Source organism: Hyperolius riggenbachi, chromosome 11, assembly GCF_040937935.1.
Source record: "Hyperolius riggenbachi isolate aHypRig1 chromosome 11, aHypRig1.pri, whole genome shotgun sequence".
In the NCBI taxonomy this organism is placed as follows: Eukaryota; Metazoa; Chordata; class Amphibia; order Anura; family Hyperoliidae; genus Hyperolius; species Hyperolius riggenbachi.
In genome coordinates, this window is record NC_090656.1 from 115237776 (window position 1) to 115258276 (window position 20501).

The following is a 20501-nucleotide window of genomic DNA, read 5'->3' on the forward strand; positions in this document are numbered from 1 at the left end:
GCCTTTCCATGTCAGTTCACGGAGGGTGTCTCCGTGAACAGCCTGCGAGCCTCCGATCACGGCTCGCAGGCTAATTGTAAACATGCGGGGAAGAAATCCCAGCTGTTTACATCATACAGCGCTGCTGCGCAGCAGCGCCGTAAAGGAGACCGGTGATCCCCGGCCTCTGATTGGCCAGGGATCGCCGGCATCTGATAGGCTGAAGCCTTTCAGAGGTGGCGCAGGACGCATTGCCGTCCTGTGCAGCCCAGGGGAAGGAGAAGAGGGAGGGAAAGAGAGGGAGGCCCGATATCGCTGCGGAGGGGGGCTTTGAGGAGCCCCCTGCAACACGCAGGTAACCGGCGGCGATCAGACCCCCCCAGCAGGACATCCCCCTAGTGGGGAAAAGGGGGGGGGGGAGTCTGGTCACCCTGCTGCAAATCCAATCTGTGCTGTGTGTGCTGTGGGCTGGAGAGCCCACCCAGCACAGATCGTTCCAAAATAGCCTGGTTCTTAAGTGGTTAAAAATAAAATGTGCTATTGTAGATAAAACAGACACATCTTATTTGCCCATTTGTCCTGGTTATTACAACATTGAAATTGTGTCCCTAGTACAATGTATGGCGATAATATTTTATTTGGAAATAAAGGTGTATGTTTCCAGTTTAGAGTTTTTATACTATAAAAATAATTATATGCCTTTATTTACAAAAGCAACAGACTGCTGTAACGAGAAAGGGAATAGGAGTGCAGCTAAGGCTAGACAAGGCTGCACCTTAATGGGGAGGGTGCAGCTGCATTGGGGGAGAAGATGGCTAAATGGTTGGAGGAGATTTTAAACTAGGATCTGGGGGGAGGCGGGAGGATAAAGTCTCAATACGTAGACAAGATGAGGTAAAAAGACAGTGGGAGCCTAACATTATGGAGGGTGGAGAGGGGGGTGGGGACAGTGTAAAGATTAAGGAGGTTGGTAAAAATTCAAGTAGCCCATTTCATGTAAACAAAATTGGTAAATGTGGTGGTAAAAATATAAAGTGCATGGTAACCAATGCTCGGAGCCTTGCAAATAAAATAGACGAACTAGAGTTCATTCTGAATGACAAAGGCTATGACATTGTGGGAATAACCGAGACATGGATGGATGAAAGCCATGACTGGATAGCTAATTTAAAAGGATACAATGTCTATCATTCATAAAGCATTTCCGCATGCGGAAATGCTTAAAACAGCTGACTTTACCGACCACTTAGCAAAGTCAACATTCATAAAGGCTCTTTCTGCATGAAAAAATGACACTACCGAGCAGAGTGATAAATCACCGCCTTGTGCGCTGATTATCGGAACAAATGTAGCAAAATGTTAATTCATAAAGATCACCGTAAGCGGTGTGAGGACGGGAAATACCGCTCCCTCTGATGTGGTGATACCAATGTAAGTGAACGGAGACACACAGACCTCTCAGGCAGCTGCAGTGGAGCGGAACACGGAGAAATGTATCAACTCGGCAGCTTCCGTGTCTCCGCAAGCCTACCGCCTGCCTACCGCCAGCCTAGTTCGGGGAATCTCCGCACTACTACCGCAACTGGATACATTTTTATGAATGCCCACCCAGAAGTCTAAAACACCGCCAGCGGTGTTTTCCCGCATTGATTCCCCTTACCGACAGCTCCTTTATGAATGATAGCCAATGTGTTTAGGAGGGATAGAACAGGGAAAAAGGTGGAGGGGTTTGTCTCTTTGTTAAGAATTCTCTTACAGCTGTCCTCAACGATGAGATGGAGGAAGATTGCGAAGATGTGGAGTCCGTTTGGGTAAATATTTATGGTGGAAATAAAAGTTGCCAATTGCTTATTGGGGTATGCTACAGGCCACCTCTTATTAATGAAGCTGCAGAACTGCGATTACTACAGCAGATTGAAAAAGCTGCAAGTAAAAATGAGGTCATAATTATGGGCGACTTTAACTTTCCAGATATTGACTGGAGTATTGAGGCTACCCATTCTGGTAAAAGCAGCAGATTTCTGGCAGCACTACAGGACAATTACTTGACTCAAATGGTAACTGAACCAACTAGGGGGAATGCGTTACTGGATCTGATCATTTCTAATAGACCAGATAATGTATCAAATGTGCGGGTTCAAGAACATTTGGGAAATAGTGATCACAACATGATAACGTTTGATCTGGTGACTGATAGGCCACGGGGCAGCGGGACCACTAAAACTATGAATTTTAGAAAAGCAAAGTTCAATCAAATTAGGCAGGCACTAAGTTTGGTGAACTGGGATAATGTACTACAAGGGGAAGACACTGAAGGGAAATGGCAAGCTTTTAAACTTATACTCAATCAATATTGTAGTATGTATATCCCATATGGAAACAAAATATCTAGGAATAAAAAAAGGCCTCTTTGGATGAATAGAAAGGTTAAAGATAAAATGAAGAGGAAAAAAAATGCCTATAAGGTCTTAAAACAGGAGGGGACCGATGCTGCACTAAGCAATTATAAGGAGTGCAATAAAAATTGTAAAAAAGAAATTAGGCAGGCAAAGATGGAAGCTGAAAAACAAATCGCTAAGGATATCAAATCTAACCCAAAAAAGTTTTACAAGTACATTAACTCTAAAAAAAGTAAGGTTGACTGTATAGGACTCCTAAAGGATGAGGGTGGGAACTCAATGGTGGATGACCAAGGTAAGGCAGAGTTATTAAATGCTTTCTTTGCTTCTGCCTTCACAAAAGAAACAGCACTGTTGCAAACTACAGAGGCGGAAGAGTCTCAATCTTCTAACTGTAATATTAAATACTTAACGCAGGAAGAAGTGAAGGCAAGACTAAATAAATTAAAAATAGACAAGGCACCTGGCCCAGATGGCATGCATCCTCGGGTCCTAAGGGAATTAAGTTCAGTTATAGATAAACCCCTTTATCTTATCTTTTGTGACTCTCTTGCAACTGGCAGAGTCCCAGTGGATTTGCGTACAGCCCACGTTTTCCCATTATTTAAGAAGGGCAAAAAATCAGATCCAGGAAATTATAGACCTGTAAGCTTAAAGAGACTCTGTAACTTCAAAAAACATCCCCTGGGGGGTACTCACCTCGGGTGGGGGAAGCCTCCGGATCCTAATGAGGCTTCCCACGGGGGTCTCGCTGCAGCCCTCTGAACAGCCGGCGACAGGCCCAACTGTAATTTCAATATTTACCTTTGCTAGCTCCAGCGGGGGCGCTGTGGCTGCTTTCGGCTCGGAAATAGACGGAAATACCCGATCTCCGTCGGGTCCGCTCTACTGCCCAGGCGCCGGAGACTTGCGCCTGCGCAGTACAGCGGACCCAACGGCGGTCGGGTATTTCCGCCTACTTCGGAGCCGACAGCCGTCAGAGCGCCTGCGCAGGAGCCAGGAAGGTAAATATTACGTCACGGCTGTACGGAAGGCTGCCGCGAGACCCCCGAAGGACGGAGGATGGCGTGGGAAGCCTCATTAGGATCCTGAGGCTTCCCCCACCCGAGGTGAGTACCCCCCAGGGGACGTTTTGCCGTTACAGTTCCTCTTTAACATCAGTTGTATGCAAACTATTTGAGGGGTTACTAAGAGATACTATACATGACTTCATAGTAGAAAATAATCTTATTTCTCAGCATCAACATGGGTTTACTAAAGACAGGTCCTGTTTGACTAACATGCTCAGCTTTTATGAGGTAGTGAATGCTAATATGGATATTGGGAATGCTGTAGATGTGATATACTTGGACTTTGCAAAGGCCTTCGACACTGTTCCCCACAAAAGTCTGGTGCAAAAGTTGAGGATGCAAGGACTGGGTAAGAGTCTGTGTTCGTGGATAGGGAACTGGCTAATGGACAGAAAACAAAGAGTTGTGGTCAATAGATCGTACTCAAAATGGGAGACTGTTAGCAGTGGGGTCCCACAGGGGTCTGTTCTGGGTCCAGTGCTCTTCAATTTACTCATTAATGACCTAGTAGATGCAGTAGTGAGCAATGTTGCTATTTTTGCAGATGATACAAAATTGTGCAGAATCATCAACTCTCAGGAAGATAGTGTCATATTGCAACAGGATCTGGATAGGATGGCTATATGGGCACATACATGGCAGATGAATTTCAATGTTGACAAATGTAAAGTCATGCATTTTGGACGTACTAATGGTCTAGCACCATACAAAATAAATGGGATACAGTTGGGGACATCAAACTTGGAGAAGGACTTAGGAGTACTCATTGACAACAAGTTAAATAATCGTACTCAATGCCAAGCCGCTGTAGCTAAAGCTTACAAAATTTTGGGATGCATTAAAAGGGAAATAAAACTCGAGATGCTAGCATAATATTGCCCTTGTTTAACTCTCTAGTAAGGCCACATCTGGAATATGGAATTCAGTTCTGGGCACCACATTACAAAAAAGATATTGCAGTTTTAGAGCAGGTGCAGAGACGAGCAACAAAATTGATACGTGGGATGGAAGGTCTCACTTATCAAGAAAGGTTAGATAAACTGGGTTTATTTAGTCTAGAGAAAAGACACCTTAGAGGGGATCTAATTAACATGTATAAATACATCAGAGGGCAATATAATAGCTTGACGGATGAGCTTTTTGTCCCTAGGCCTTCTCTAAGGACTAGAGGACATGATCTGCGCATGGAGGAAAAACGTTTTAGCCATCTATTTAGGAACGGGTTGTTTACAGTAAGAGTGATTAAGATGTGGAATGCATTGCCACAGGAAGTCGTTATGGCAAACTCTATACCTGCATTTAAAGGGGGCTTAGATGCTTTCCTTGCGTTGAAAGACATCCATGGCTACAATTACTAGGTAATGCCTAATGATGTTGATCCAGGGATTTTATCTGATTGCCATCTGTAGTCGGGAAGGAATTTTTCCCTTTAGGGGCTAATTGGACCATGCCTTGTAAGGGTTTTTTCGCCTTCCTCTGGATCAACAGGGATATGTGAGGGAGCAGGCTGGTGTTGTACTTTATACTGGTTGAACTCTATGGACGTATATGTCTTTTTTCAACCAAAATAACTATGTAACTATGTAACTATGTAACAGTAATATACCCTCATGACATACATATTTAAAGGGGTTCTTCCGCGAATGAGGAAAAAAATAAAAAGTGGATTATTTATAAACTATTAAAAATCCTTCTCAAATAGTGTTAAAAGTTTTTTAAAAAAATGAATGGTTTCATCAAAATAACATGTGTAAGTAACCAGTGACGGATGACGGCTGGGAGGCTAATCCATTTGTGAGGGGTTTTTTTTTTTACTATAATTTCCCAAACATAACTGCTGCCTACCTAGTTGTCAGTGGTGTAGCCCATTGCTGTGAGGAATGGCTGTTACAGTTGTTAGAATAACAGCTGTTCTCTCGCTGAGCTCCACGGCAGTTATTTATTGTAGTTTTACAGAGAGGACCCCTGCAGCAATGAATCGGGCAGAAGCAGGGCAGCCGATCAGTGAGAACGTCATTTGTTGACATCGTTGCCCGGCAACCAGACTACTCGTCTATGCAGAAAGATCTTTATCTCCTGAAAGCGAGTGATCTGGTTTTAGCTAATTAGCGCTGCCCGCTGTCCTGTCTTCCTGTCAGCAGTGGCCACTTGCGTGCGTTGGGTGCAGGGGACGCACCACTTTCACCAGCGGGGAGGGGGCCAGGGGGAGCTGCAACAAGCTGCTACTTCTGAAAATAAATATACTCCTAGATCAGGCTGGAGCCATACATTTTCTTCCTGCTCAGAATTACAGGTTCAGCCTCAGCGCACTGCTCAGCTGATAACACAGATGAGAGGAATGTGAGCCTGTCCAGCTCCCCCCTCCCTCGGGAAAATGAGGACGCTGGGAGAAGAGGAGAGAGGCACACAGAAACGCAGGCATGGGAGACAGCAGCTTGACAGAGTGCAGTGAGATGGAGGTGCTTCTTTTATGTATGCAAATTGTGTGTGTGTGTGTGTGTGTGTGTGTGTGTGTGTGTGTGTGTGTGTGTGTGTGTGTGTGTGTGTGTGTGTGTGTGTGTGTGTGTGTGTGTGTGTGTGTGTACAGTGTGTGTGTACAGTGTGTGTGTACAGTGTGTGTGTGTAAATGGCTGCTTGCGTGTGTGTGTGCGTGTGTGTATGGACCTGTGTGTAAATGGTTGCTTGTATCTGTGTACATGTGTACGGATCTGTGTGTAAATGGCAACTTGTATGTCTGTGCGCATTTGTACGGATCTGTGTGTAAATGGGTGCTGGTATGTATGTATGTGTGTGCATGTGTACAGATCTGTGTGCAAATTGCTGCTTGTATGTGTATGCTTTATGTATGTGTATGCTGTATGTATGTGTATGCATGTGTATGGATCTGTGTATAAATGGCTGCTTGTATCTGTGTGCTGTGTGTGTGAAGTATCTGACTGTGCATAGTATAAATGTATGTTGTGTGTCTGTGTGTAAATATATGTGTGTCTTTGTGACATGCAAGTACACAAATGATATATATTTTATATACTTATATGGACGTTTCCCCCTTTATGGGGTCCCTCCCTTGTATCCGGTGTTGCACCCCTCATTTTCCCCATATAGCTTGGACAATAAACCCTCATCCTCCCCTTCAATAGCAAAGTGTGGTTAATTTCATCTCAGAAGTGGGCTCCCATGTGCCTGTACTGTACTGATAGTAAACTAGCTGCAGTGTGTGCTGATCTCTGCTACCCCCAGTATGTACAGTATAAGCTGTTACTCTGTGCCTGTACTGATAGTAAACTAGCTGCAGCGTGCGCTGATCTTTGCTGCCTCCAGTATGTACAGTATAAGTTGTTACTCTGTTCATGTACTGATAGTAAACTAGCTGCATTGTGTGCTGATCTCTGCTGCCTCCAGTATGTACAGTATAAGCTGTTACTCTGTGCCTGCACTGATCGTAAACCAGCTGCAGTGTGTACTGATCTCTGCTACACCCAGTGTGTACACTATAAGCTGTTACTTAATCAGACAACAATGAACGTGAGAAAGGATGCTGTTTTTACAGGGGAAGGGGGCCCTGACCATGTGTGTGGGTGTGGGGGAGGGGGAGGGCGCAATCGCAATTTGTGTTTGCAATAGGCACTTTGTTGCTCAGCTACGTCTCTGCCTCTTCTAAAAAAAAAAAAAAAAGGTTGTAACCCCTCCCACCGTGAAGCTCCGCCCCCACCTGTGAGCCCCACCTGCCAGCTACTATGCTCCTTTTGTGCCCACCCCAAAAAATCTGAAGCTGGAGCCGCCACTGGCTGCCAGCAGAACTAGAGTTCACTGTTACACAGTGAGTCGTGTCATCTGATTTTTAGCTGCGATGAGAAGCAGACAACAGACAGGATTTTAGACACTTGTTTCCTGTTGTAGTAATAGTGATCTGTCAATAAGGAAAATTTTATGTCAATTTTACTTTTTCTAAAAAATGGCTATATATATATACATATAAATTTATATGTATAAATGAATGCACACGCCGGAACGGGGGTTGTTGTGGATGTGTGCATGCGCGTGAATATCGCAGGAGGGTGTATTGAATGGGAGGGTGCATAAGGCACGCGGTGTGTGTGTGTGTGTGTGTGTGTATATGTATGGGGGGGGATTGGTGCGGGATGATGTGCATGCTAAGGCCTAGTGTGTATATATATATATATATATATATATATATATATATATATATATATATATATATATATATATATATACACTTTATATATCCATCCATTAAAAACTTTATTGCGATTTACATAAACTTTTTTAGAAAAAGTAAAATTGACATAAAGTTTTCCTTATTGACAGATCACTATTACTACAACAGGAAACAAGTGTCTAAAATCCTGTCTATTGTCTGCTTCTCATCGCAGCTAAAAATCAGATGACATGACTCACTGTGTAATGCTGGGAATACACGGGTCGATCCGGCGGCCGATTAGCTGCCGGATCGACCCCAGCCGCGTCCCCGCTCGTCCGTGCGGATCGATTACCGCTCGTCCCCGCCGGCGCTTCCTTATCAGCGCTCGATTCCCTGCCATTGTCCGCCGGCAAGGATCGAGCGGGCGGGGATCGAGCAGCTTGATCGGACCAGCTGAATATTATCAGCTGGCCAGATCAGCTGCTCGATACATGGTACAGAAACGTACCGTGTATCCCCAGCATTACAGTGAACTCTAGTTCTGCTGGCAGCTAAAAGAAGATAAGGGGAAAAAAAAAAAACAACTCCTGCAGAGCTGGAGTTAAGGTAGCCATACACTGGTCGATTTGCCATTAGATCGACCAGCTGACAGATCCCTATCTGATCGAATCTGATCAGAGAGGGATCGTATGGCTGCCTTTACTGCAAACAGATTGTGAATCGATTTCAGCCTGAAACCCGATCACAATCTGTTGAGCTGCTCCTGCTGCCTGTGCCCCCCCCCCCCGTATACATTACCTGACGCTGGCTCCCGGGCGTCTTCTCCGCGCTGCACCGCACCGCTCTGTTTTTGCTCCATCTCGGCGCTTCCTGTGTCACTCCGTGACCAGTAAGTTCAAATAGAGCGCCCTCTATTTGAACTTCCTGGTCACTGCAGTGACACGGGAAGCGCCGGGATGGAGCCGGAACAGAGCGGTGCAGCGCGGAGAAGACGCCCGGGAGCCAGCGTCAGGTAATGTATACCTGATCGGATCGGCCGCCGCTAGCGACGCGCACCCTACCCGCGGGCGATCGAGGGTAATTTCCCACACGGCGCGATCGACGGACCGATCCGATTTCGGGAGGAGATCGGATCGGCGGGTGCGTTTAGCGCGAACGATTGGCAGCAGATTCGATCCCAGGATCGAATCTGCTGTCGAAACGGCCGCGAATCGGGCCAGTGTATGGCCACCTTTACTTTTCATTTATTTTATGGCTGATTATCACACCAGCTAAAAACAGATCACTTGCTTTCCAGAGATAAAGATCTTTCTGCATAGAGGAGTAGTCTGGTTGCCGGGCAACGATGTCAACAAATGAAGTTCTCACTGATCGGCTGCCCTGCATCTGCCCGATTCATTGCTGCAGGGGTCCTCTCTGTAAAACTACAATAAATAACTGCCGTGGAGAGAACAGTCGTTATTCTAAAAACAGTAACAGCCATTCCTCACAGCAATGGGCTACACCACTGACAACTAGGTAGGCAGCAGTTATGTTTGGGAAATTAAAAAAAAAAAAAAACCCTCACAAATGGATTAGCCTCCCAGTCCATCATCTCTCACTGGTTACTTACACATGTTACTTTGATGAAACCATTCATTTTTTTAAAAAACTTTGCACACTATTTGAGAAGGAATTTTAATAGTTTATGCATAAACCACTTTTTATTTTTTTCTTCATTCGCGGAAGAACCCCTTTAAAAAGTCCCTAAGGTAACTATTCATATAGTTGTAATTTTTTTTTTTACAAGTTTTTTTGGGAAACTATGGGGTAGGGGTGGCACCACACTTAGTAGGGATAGGGTAGGGATGGCACTACACTTAGTTCATCATCTCCTGTTAACAGTAGATAGGAACTAAAGTGTGTAACAGTTTCCTTGCGGTTATGAATGAGAGCTGCATCTTGCTCCCATTCATAACAGGCACCGTGATCGGGGTTGATTCTCATACCCTGATCACGGAAGAACAGGGATGCGGTGATGGCAAACAGAAACGGCGCAGGAATCGCGATTGGCGGCGGTAAGTAAATGGTGCGTATATATACGCCCCTGATCTGCTAGTGGTATACACAGGGGCATATATATACGTACCAAGGATCCAGAGCTATTTAACGTAGCCCTTTATTTGGTATTTAAACTTGACTAGTAACTTGTTTTCCAATCATGAAACTGGTACTGCTTTGTACTTTTTAAATGCCAACTGTACAGTAACTCCCCATTAGTAAGTAGTAGCTGTTTCAGAATAGAAAGCATTGCAACTCTTCCTATTCATCAACAGTAGTTAAATTCTGACACACCTATCAATCATTTTAATGTCTGAAACCATGAAGAATGGCTTTGTGTCTAGACACAAAACCAAAGTAAGGAAGCTAAAATAATATTTTCCAAAAATTCTTGTGACGCATTGATCTTAAAGGACCACTATCATGAAAAACTGTAAACATTTAAAGCAAACTTGCAGGCAGAAAAAAAGCACCTGGAGCTTACCTCGAGAGAGGGAAGTCTCTGGATCCTAATGAGACTTCCCCATTCTCTTCAGCCTTAGGGATCCAGCCCTGGCAGCCCCTGAACCCACACAACAACAACAACAGTGTTCTCCCCAGGCTCTTTTAGCCGGGTGTCCCACTCGGCTAGTTTTGGTGAGCACCCGGCTGTCATCGGCTCACCTCCTCCTCTGAGGAGTGCTGGCCCTAGATTCTCTCATCTGTAAATATTGTTACACGCTGCAGCTGCTACTGCACCTGCGCACACTGCAGACAAGCTTTGGGGGGCTGTCAGTGCTGGATCAGATCAGAAGCATATTTCTCCCAGACTGCTCTATAAATTACTTTTCTACTATGTCCCTGTTATTGGAGCTGGGAAAAAAGGGAGCAGGCAGCTAGTGGACAAAAAGGGCGCCGCCATTCACTCTCATAATAAATAACGTTTAATGGGCGCCGAGCAGGAAAAAAGGGCGCCGGACATAAATAACGTTTACAAACGGCGCCCGGAGATTTTTAATGATTTATAAGTGTGCTTGTGGTGATTTACGTTTATAAAATGCACCCGTGCCGAATAACGTTTATAAAAATACTAAACATATTTATCTTATTTAAAGAGAATCTGTATTGTTAAAATCACACAAAAGTAAACATACCAGTGCGTTAGGGGACATCTCCTATTACCCTCTGTCACAATTTCGCCGCTCCCCGCCGCATTAAAAGTGGTTAAAAACAGTTTTAAAGAGTTTGTTTATAAACAAACAAAATGGCCACCAAAACAGGAAGTAGGTTGATGTACAGTATGTCCACACATAGAAAATACATCCATATACAAGCAGGCTGTATACAGCCTTCCTTTTGAATCTCAAGAGATCATTTGTGTGTTTCTTTCCCCCTGCATCTCTTATGCACTGAAGTTTCAGGCTGCTCTTTTCTTCCTGCAAACAGCTTTGCCCTTGTCTGTAATTCCTCACTATGTGAAAGCCCAGCCAGCTCAGAGGACGATTTATCCAGCTTGTAAAAGATAAGAGAGAAGAGAGAAGCTGCTCTAATCTAAATAACACACAGGCAGTGTGCATAGAGGCGCCTGGAAGGGGGAGTTCATAGCAGAACCACAACACTGAAGAACTTGGCAGCCTTCCAGACACAGGCTGACAAGTCTGACAAGAGAGAGATAAGTTGATTTATTACAGAGACAGTGATAGTACAAAGTGCTGCAGTAAGCCAGAACACATTAGAATAGCTTTTGGAACTTGTAGGATGATAAAAAACGGGACGCAATTTTTGTTACGGAGTCTCTTTAACTAATTAAAACATTATTTAAAGTTTTATCCCTTACTGTTTGTAAAACATTATTATTCACAAAATAAAGCGATCAGTACGTAACGTAAATTGCAATATATTTTTTGCAGCCACAATTAGTAAAACATTATTATCCACATAATAAAGGGGGGTCTTAGGTTTAGGCACCACCAGGGGGGTCTTAGGTTTAGGCACCACCAGGGGGGGTCTTAGGTTTAGGCACCACCAGGGGGGGTCTTAGGTTTAGGCACCACCAGGGGGGTCTTAGGTTTAGGCACCATCAGGGGGGTCTTAGGTTTAGGCACCATCAGGGGGGTCTTAGGTTTAGGCACCATCAGGGGGGTCTTAGGTTTAGGCACCACCAGGGGGGTCTTAGGTTTAGGCACCACCAGGGGGGTCTTAGGTTTAGGCACCATCAGGGGGGTCTTAGGTTTAGGCACCACCAGGAGGGTCTTAGGTTTAGGCACCACCAGGGGGGGTCTTAGGTTTAGGCACCATCAGGGGGGTCTTAGGTTTAGGCACCACCAGGGGGGTCTTAGGTTTAGGCACCACCAGGGGGGTCTTAGGTTTAGGCACCATCAGGGGGGGTCTTAGGTTTAGGCACCACCAGGGGGGTCTTAGGTTTAGGCACCACCAGGGGGGTCTTAGGTTTAGGCACCACCAGGGGGGGTCTTAGGTTTAGGCACCACCAGGGGGGTCTTAGGTTTAGGCACCACCAGGGGGGTTTTAGGTTTAGGCACCATCAGGGGGGTCTTAGGTTTAGGCACCACCAGGGGGGGTCTTAGGTTTAGGCACCACCAGGGGGGTCTTAGGTTTAGGCATTACCAGGGGGGTCTTAGGTTTAGGCACCACCAGGGGGGTCTTAGGGTTAGGCACCACCAGGGGGGTCTTAGGTTTAGGCACCACCAGGGGGTCTTAGGTTTAGGCACCACCAGGGGGGTCTTAGGTTTAGGCACCACCAGGGGGGTCTTAGGTTTAGGCACCACCAGGGGGGTCTAGGGGTTAGGGATAGGTACAGGGAGGGTTCTGTGTAAGAGTAGGCTTAGGTATAGTTTTAGTAAAATTTTCGTAATACTTACTAATGTTTTACAACACTTATTACGAACGTAGTTATATTTATATCATCGTTATAAAGAATATTTTCAGATTTTATTATAAGAACAAACCATAAATTAAGGTTATTCACAATAATATGCAATTATAACAATTAAACATATATTATTGTTTTTTTAATAAACGTAATTATAAGTTTAACTTTTGAAACAGGGAAGATTAACGTTTTCACAATTGCCGATTTTATAAACATTATTTAATGATTTATAATTTTGTAAAACATTATTTGTAAACGAAATATAGCACACTATTTTTATAAACGCTATTAATGATTAATTATTAATTAGCGTTTACACCCTGCGCCCTTTTTGTCCGGGCGCCCTTTTTGTACGTACGCCGTTATTTACAGTAGACAGAAAAAATCTGACAGGTTTTTGACTACTCCATCTCCTCCATAGGAGATTTAGGACATTATGAATCAGGATGATACCATTTATTGGCTAACTTAAAAGAAAAAAAGAGTACACTTTTGGCTAATAAGCCTTTCTTAACAAGATGTTATAGGAATACAGAGGTGCCAAAATAATAAAAGTATCTAAAAAATGTAAAAATAGAGGACGCAGTGGTGGACTTACCTCCTCCAAGCAGACACAAGATAATATTGATGTAATATCAACAAAGCAGTTTATTTTATACACTCCACATGATCTTGTGAAGTGTATAAAATAAACTGCTCTGTTCATATTACATCAATATTATCTTGAGTCTGCTTGGAGGAGATAAGTCCACCACTGCGTCCTCTATTTTTAAACTTTTCAGATACGTTTATTCTTTTGGCGCCTCTGTATTCCTATAACATTGTACAAGTCCACCCTTGGTGGAGGGGGGGTTTTCCCCATTTCCTCCTATCTACAGAGAGTGACTTCTTAACCCTGAGTGGGGTCAGGTCTAATTTCCCGGTAACAGTAAATTCGGGCGCCTGAGGCAAGTGGACAAATCGGGCGCCGCCATTCACTCCCATAATAAATATCGTTTAATGGGCGCCCGACAGGAAAAAAGGGCGCCGGAGAAAAATAACGTTTTATAAGCGGTGCCCGGAGACTTTAACTGTTTTATAACTGCTTCTCATGATTACACATTATTTTATGATTTATAATTTTTTAAACATTATTTTTAAACGAAAAACAGTACAATCTTTTTTACAACATTATTTTTAAACGAAAAACAGCACAATATTTTTTTCACACGTTATTAATGCTTATCACAGGGGGGTCTTAGGTTTAGGCACCACCAGGGGGGTCTTAGGTTTAGGCACCACCAGGAGGGTCTTAGGTTTAGGCACCACCAGGGGGGTCTTAGGTTTAGGCATCAACAGGGGGGTCTTAGGTTTAGGCACCACCAGGGGAGTCTTAGGTTTAGGCACCACCAGGGGAGTCTTAGGTTTAGGCACCATCAGGGGAGTCTTAGGTTTAGGCACCACCAGGGGGGTCTTAGGTTTAGGCACCAACACGGGGGTCTAGGGGTTAGGGGTAGGTACAGGGAGGGTTACTTACTATTTTTTTTTAAACGTTATTATACGTTTCACTTTTTAAACGGAAGATTAACGTTTTCACAATTGCCAATTTCATGCACATTATTTAATGATTTATAACTTTATAAAACATTATTTTTAAACGAAATATAGCACATTATATTTTTAAACGTTATCCATGTTTATCGTTTAAAACCCGGCGCCCTTTTTTCCCAGCGCCCCTTTTTAACGTACGCTAATTTCCCTGCCTGCATTATCAGTGGTTGCCTGTGAGGTAACCCTGACTTGTGAGTACATTGTATTTACAGCGCCAGATTTCTGGGAAGGCCACAAAGGCCATGGCGATAAAATCAGATAAGATAAGAAGGGTGGCAGGACTTGGAGAGAGAAGAGGTCATATGTTAAAATAAATCATCTCTTCTGGTCTGCAGCGCAGCGCCCTGCTCTGCATTGTTGTCTAAATTCCAGAGTTCCCGTAATCCCTGCACATCTGATGATTATCCCATCCTCTGTATGATGGACATACATGCTGCTATGTGAAAAGTGCCAGTTTACAGTAAAGCAGACAGAACTGCATTCAGTTTTAATGCACACAGTCAGAGGAATTTCAAGAAGTTTTGAATCAGGATGATACACTGTACAATACTCTACTGCTACAGAGGAATTTCAGCTCTGCTAGTTACTTTTCCCTTTCTCCTACAGCTGTCAGAATGACTCCTGTTAAAGACTTTCTCTTATCTATCCTAAATTTATGACTATTTAGCTAGCTAGGGATGTTTATGGCAGCAGTGATCTCCGCTTCAGTTAACTCTTTCCTGACTCATTTTAGGATCTGTCTTTCTGTTTAACCTCCCCGGCGTTCTATTGAGATCGCCAGGGAGGCTGCGGGAGGGTTTTTTTTCAATTAAAAAAAACTATTTCATGCAGCCAACTGAAAGTTGGCTGCATGAAAGCCCACTAGAGGGCGCTCCGGAGGCGTTCTTCCGATCGCCTCCGGCGCCCAGAACAAACAAGGAAGGCCGCAATGAGCAGCCTTCCTTGTTTGGCTTTCCTCGTCGCCATGGCGACGAGCGGAGTGACGTCATGGACGTCAGCCGACGTCCTGACGTCAGCCGCCTCCGATCCAGCCCTTAGCGCTGGCCGGAACTGATTGGTCCGGCTGCGCAGGGCTCGGGCGGCTGGGTGGACCCTCTTTCGCCGCTGCTCGCGGCGGATCGCCGCAGAGCGGCGGCGATCAGGCAGCACACGCGGCTGGCAAAGTGCCGGCTGCGTGTGCTGCTTTTTATTTGAAGCAAATCGGCCCAGCAGGGCCTGAGCGGCAGCCTCCGGCGGTGATGGACGAGCTGAGCTCGTCCATACCGCTCAGGAGGTTAAAGCACTACATTGTCACTGTTTAAAGGACACTTTCATCTATGCCATTGTATGTAGTTTAGGATCCTTCTAAATACCTGTAGCAGTAGAGTATTGTACCGTATTAGCCCTTAGTGAAGGCAGAAAGTATTCAATCAGGATTTTATCATTTATTGGCTATTATGGTTAACTTAAAAGAAAAAGCTTTCTGCTACTAAGCCGCCTTCTTCTTGTATATTGACAAGATGTTGTTATTTGTTACTTACCTGTTCTCTGTTTTGGGTGGGCTTCTCTCCATTGTGCTGCATTGTCACCTGGCTGTGGCTCTGACTGACAAAGAAGCAGCACATGCTCTGTCCATTCGCGCTCCTTATATTTTGGCGCTCCAGTCTGGATGTGCACAGGAGGCAAGTGTTATGGGTATGTGTACTTGACAAGTACTGCTCATACACGAGCGTCATTTCTGAAGGATGCGTGCTTAGAACAGTATTGGCTGCTGTGCACATTCTGGCAGAAGCCTGAAATTACAGGGAGCACTAGTGTACAGAGCATGCGCTGCTTTTTTGTTGAATAGAGGGCAGAGCAGCACAATGGAAAGGACCCCATTAAAATTAGTGATTACGGTACTAGTAAGGTTTTTTGACAGAATAGTGTTGGGGAGGAATAAACATACATATATCCAGGCACATCGCCTCTAGTTAGGACATTAAATAAATTATTGGGGAAAGGGAGGTGCTGAAGGGGGTGTGGCTAGAAACAGCAAAAATCAATTAACCCTTCGCACACTCACATAACATTAGCTCCCTTGTGCGATTGGTAAGATGCACTGTCTTTCCCAGGAGAGGAAGTTAGGATGTGTGCTCCTAATCCATTGATAGGTTTGATGCAATGAATGTGTTTGCATGTCTGCACTATGCATGTTACAGGGCCAGAGTTAGGACACCTATGTTTACCTGGGTACTTCTACGCAGTATAGGTGACTAAGCATAAGAATGCATTCTTCTGTGAACTAAAACCCTGGCTTTTAATTTAGCTGTAGGGATAACAGTTGTGCCTGGATGAGTAAATCTGCGAATGCATTTGTTTGAACATTTGCATGTGAGTGTGCGAAGGGTTAATTGATTTTTGCTGTTTCTAGCCACACCCCCTTCAGCACCTCCCTTTCCCCAATAATTTATTTAATGTCCTAACTAGAGGCGATGTGCCTGGATATATGTATGTTTATTCTTATCATTGACCCCTGTGGCTAGGGTCCAATTCGGTGCACTCCCCCCTTCCCCTGTATGTTTGTCAGCATGCAGACAGCTTATGCTGGTGTATGCGCATGGTGCACATGGACACATAACATTAGCTCCCTTGTGCGATTGGTAAGATGCACTGTCTTTCCCAGGAGAGGAAGTTAGGATGTGTGCTCCTAATCCATTGATAGGTTTGATGCAATGAATGTGTTTGCATGTCTGCACTATGCATGTTACAGGGCCAGAGTTAGGACACCTATGTTTACCTGGGTACTTCTACGCAGTATAGGTGACTAAGCATAAGAATGCATTCTTCTGTGAACTAAAACCCTGGCTTTTAATTTAGCTGTAGGGATAACAGTTGTGCCTGGATGAGTAAATCTGTGAATGCATTTGTTTGAACATTTGCATGTGAGTGTGCGAAGGGTTAATTGATTTTTGCTGTTTCTAGCCACACCCCCTTCAGCACCTCCCTTTCCCCAATAATTTATTTAATGTCCTAACTAGAGGCGATGTGCCTGGATATATGTATGTTTATTCTTATCATTGACCCCTGTGGCTAGGGTCCAATTCGGTGCACTCCCCCCTTCCCCTGTATGTTTGTCAGCATGCAGACAGCTTATGCTGGTGTATGCGCATGGTGCACATGGACACATAACATTAGCTCCCTTGTGCGATTGGTAAGATGCACTGTCTTTCCCAGGAGAGGAAGTTAGGATGTGTGCTCCTAATCCATTGATAGGTTTGATGCAATGAATGTGTTTGCATGTCTGCACTATGCATGTTACAGGGCCAGAGTTAGGACACCTATGTTTACCTGGGTACTTCTACGCAGTATAGGTGACTAAGCATAAGAATGCATTCTTCTGTGAACTAAAACCCTGGCTTTTAATTTAGCTGTAGGGATAACAGTTGTGCCTGGATGAGTAAATCTGTGAATGCATTTGTTTGAACATTTGCATGTGAGTGTGCGAAGGGTTAATTGATTTTTGCTCTTTCTAGCCACACCCCCTTCAGCACCTCCCTTTCCCCAATAATTTATTTAATGTCCTAACTAGAGGCGATGTGCCTGGATATATGTATGTTTATTCTTATCATTGACCCCTGTGGCTAGGGTCCAATTCGGTGCACTCCCCCCTTCCCCTGTATGTTTGTCAGCATGCAGACAGCTTATGCTGGTGTATGCGCATGGTGCACATGGACACATAACATTAGCTCCCTTGTGCGATTGGTAAGATGCACTGTCTTTCCCAGGAGAGGAAGTTAGGATGTGTGCTCCTAATCCATTGATAGGTTTGATGCAATGAATGTGTTTGCATGTCTGCACTATGCATGTTACAGGGCCAGAGTTAGGACACCTATGTTTACCTGGGTACTTCTACGCAGTATAGGTGACTAAGCATAAGAATGCATTCTTCTGTGAACTAAAACCCTGGCTTTTAATTTAGCTGTAGGGATAACAGTTGTGCCTGGATGAGTAAATCTGTGAATGCATTTGTTTGAACATTTGCATGTGAGTGTGCGAAGGGTTAATTGATTTTTGCTGTTTCTAGCCACACCCCCTTCAGCACCTCCCTTTCCCCAATAATTTATTTAATGTCCTAACTAGAGGCGATGTGCCTGGATATATGTATGTTTATTCTTATCATTGACCCCTGTGGCTAGGGTCCAATTCGGTGCACTCCCCCCTTCCCCTGTATGTTTGTCAGCATGCAGACAGCTTATGCTGGTGTATGCGCATGGTGCACATGGACACATAACATTAGCTCCCTTGTGCGATTGGTAAGATGCACTGTCTTTCCCAGGAGAGGAAGTTAGGATGTGTGCTCCTAATCCATTGATAGGTTTGATGCAATGAATGTGTTTGCATGTCTGCACTATGCATGTTACAGGGCCAGAGTTAGGACACCTATGTTTACCTGGGTACTTCTACGCAGTATAGGTGACTAAGCATAAGAATGCATTCTTCTGTGAACTAAAACCCTGGCTTTTAATTTAGCTGTAGGGATAACAGTTGTGCCTGGATGAGTAAATCTGTGAATGCATTTGTTTGAACATTTGCATGTGAGTGTGCGAAGGGTTAATTGATTTTTGCTGTTTCTAGCCACACCCCCTTCAGCACCTCCCTTTCCCCAATAATTTACTTAATGTCCTAACTAGAGGCGATGTGCCTGGATATATGTATGTTTATTCTTATCATTGACCCCTGTGGCTAGGGTCCAATTCGGTGCACTCCCCCCTTCCCCTGTATGTTTGTCAGCATGCAGACAGCTTATGCTGGTGTATGCGCATGGTGCACATGGACACATAACATTAGCTCCCTTGTGCGATTGGTAAGATGCACTGTCTTTCCCAGGAGAGGAAGTTAGGATGTGTGCTCCTAATCCATTGATAGGTTTGATGCAATGAATGTGTTTGCATGTCTGCACTATGCATGTTACAGGGCCAGAGTTAGGACACCTATGTTTACCTGGGTACTTCTACGCAGTATAGGTGACTAAGCATAAGAATGCATTCTTCTGTGAACTAAAACCCTGGCTTTTAATTTAGCTGTAGGGATAACAGTTGTGCCTGGATGAGTAAATCTGTGAATGCATTTGTTTGAACATTTGCATGTGAGTGTGCGAAGGGTTAATTGATTTTTGCTGTTTCTAGCCACACCCCCTTCAGCACCTCCCTTTCCCCAATAATTTATTTAATGTCCTAACTAGAGGCGATGTGCCTGGATATATGTATGTTTATTCTTATCATTGACCCCTGTGGCTAGGGTCCAATTCGGTGCACTCCCCCCTTCCCCTGTATGTTTGTCAGCATGCAGACAGCTTATGCTGGTGTATGCGCATGGTGTACATGGACACATAACATTAGCTCCCTTGTGCGATTGGTAAGATGCACTGTCTTTCCCAGGAGAGGAAGTTAGGATGTGTGCTCCTAATCCATTGATAGGTTTGATGCAATGAATGTGTTTGCATGTCTGCACTATGCATGTTACAGGGCCAGAGTTAGGACACCTATGTTTACCTGGGTACTTCTACGCAGTATAGGTGACTAAGCATAAGAATGCATTCTTCTGTGAACTAAAACCCTGGCTTTTAATTTAGCTGTAGGGATAACAGTTGTGCCTGGATGAGTAAATCTGTGAATGCATTTGTTTGAACATTTGCATGTGAGTGTGCGAAGGGTTAATTGATTTTAGTGTTGGGGAGGGGCGGTTGGGGGGGGCGGTTGGTGACACCTGGCCTTGGGTGCTGGAGAGTACAAATCCGGCCCTGTGTATTTACTCTATCATCTCTTCCTCTACTTGGTACATTAATTCCTCAACAAGATGTTAAACATACAACTTATTTTAAGAAAAAGATGTTGCTGTCTCTTACAATGTCTAATGGAGGATTCTCAGGGTTTTCTTTATTTTCAAATCACTTACTAAACAGCAGTTGCTCAGTCCAACTGCCAATATAGTGTGCAAATGAGTAGGCAGTCTGGTCGACACATTTGTAAAGATCCTTTTCAGTGGGTGCTTTTGTAAAGGATGAAGGAAATACTAAGAATCTTCTATGAGGATTTAGACTAGTCCAAAAACCTGTCAGATCTGTCAGATTTTTAAGTGTAGGTGACAGCAGCATAGGAGAAAAGTAATTATAGTGCATTTTACTCTGGGACAAATCTTCTAAGTATGTGGCATGTGTATTTTACATTTTACAATTATTTGCGATAGTGGTCCTTTAACCACCCTGGCGTTCTATTAAGATCGCCAGGGCGGCTGCGGGAGGGTTTTCTTTTTATAAAAAAAAAATCTATTTAGAGGGCGCTCCTGCCGCATACTTCTCATCGCCTCCGCGATGAGCGGCCCTCCTTGTTTTGCTTTTCTCGTCACCATGGCGACGAGGGGAGTGACGTCAT

General features: G+C 44.3%; 1 protein-coding gene across 1 annotated transcript in view; it reads right to left on the reverse strand.

Annotated features, from left to right (window-relative positions):
* The window catches only part of LOC137537847 (mucin-5AC-like), a 108151-nt gene that overhangs the window by 37778 nt on the left and 49872 nt on the right, over positions 1–20501 (reverse strand). The gene's annotated exons all lie outside the window — the stretch shown is intronic.